This window comes from Calidris pugnax, unplaced genomic scaffold (genome assembly GCF_001431845.1).
Source record: "Calidris pugnax isolate Ruff unplaced genomic scaffold, ASM143184v1 scaffold125, whole genome shotgun sequence".
Taxonomy (NCBI): Eukaryota; Metazoa; Chordata; class Aves; order Charadriiformes; family Scolopacidae; genus Calidris; species Calidris pugnax.
In genome coordinates, this window is record NW_015090906.1 from 773,223 (window position 1) to 773,745 (window position 523).

Here is a 523-nt window from a genome sequence, read left to right on the forward strand (position 1 = left end):
TTTTGGTTGTTTGGTTTTTTTTGGTCCAGCTTCAGGGCAAAAATTCATCCCAGCGGGAGGGGACCTGGCTGCGAGGAGCGCAGGGTCCACCTCAGCACCGGCCAAGTTTACCTCAGGAAATGTTCCCAAACGCGGTATTTTCGGTCGTTCAAGGACGATTACCTCAGAAAAATACGAATTTCAGAGCGGAGCGCCGAGGGGGAGGGGAGGGAAGAAGGGAAAAAGGGGGTGGTGTTGTGGTGTGGGGGGGTGGTTTAACCCCGCCGTGCCCGGCGGCGGCATTTCTATTCAGGCGGCGCTGAGGGAGCCCGTCGCGCCCGGTGCATTGTGGGACTGGGGCTGGGAGTCCCGTTCGCGGGAGGAGGCGGAGGGCGAGGAGGCGAAGCCGGTAAGAGGGAGACCTGAGGAAGGAGGGAGGGAGGGAAGGCTTCATCGCGCCGCCGCCGCTTTAAAACCATCCGCCGCCGGCAACCGGCGGGGTAAATTTTTTGCCCGCCGGCATTTTTTTTTTTTTTTTTTTTTT

General features: G+C 58.9%; 1 protein-coding gene across 2 annotated transcripts in view; it reads left to right on the top strand.

The window, feature by feature from the left end:
- Positions 1 to 284: 284 nt before the first annotated feature.
- Positions 285 to 523, top strand: part of LOC106892140 (selenide, water dikinase 1-like) — a 14,418-nt gene continuing 14,179 nt past the window's right edge. The window contains exon 1 of one of the 2 annotated variants that reach the window (XM_014949103.1): positions 285 to 388. The gene's annotated coding sequence lies outside the window, so the exon portion shown is untranslated. The remainder of the gene's footprint in view (positions 389 to 523) is intronic. The other variant, XM_014949104.1, reaches the window with a different exon arrangement.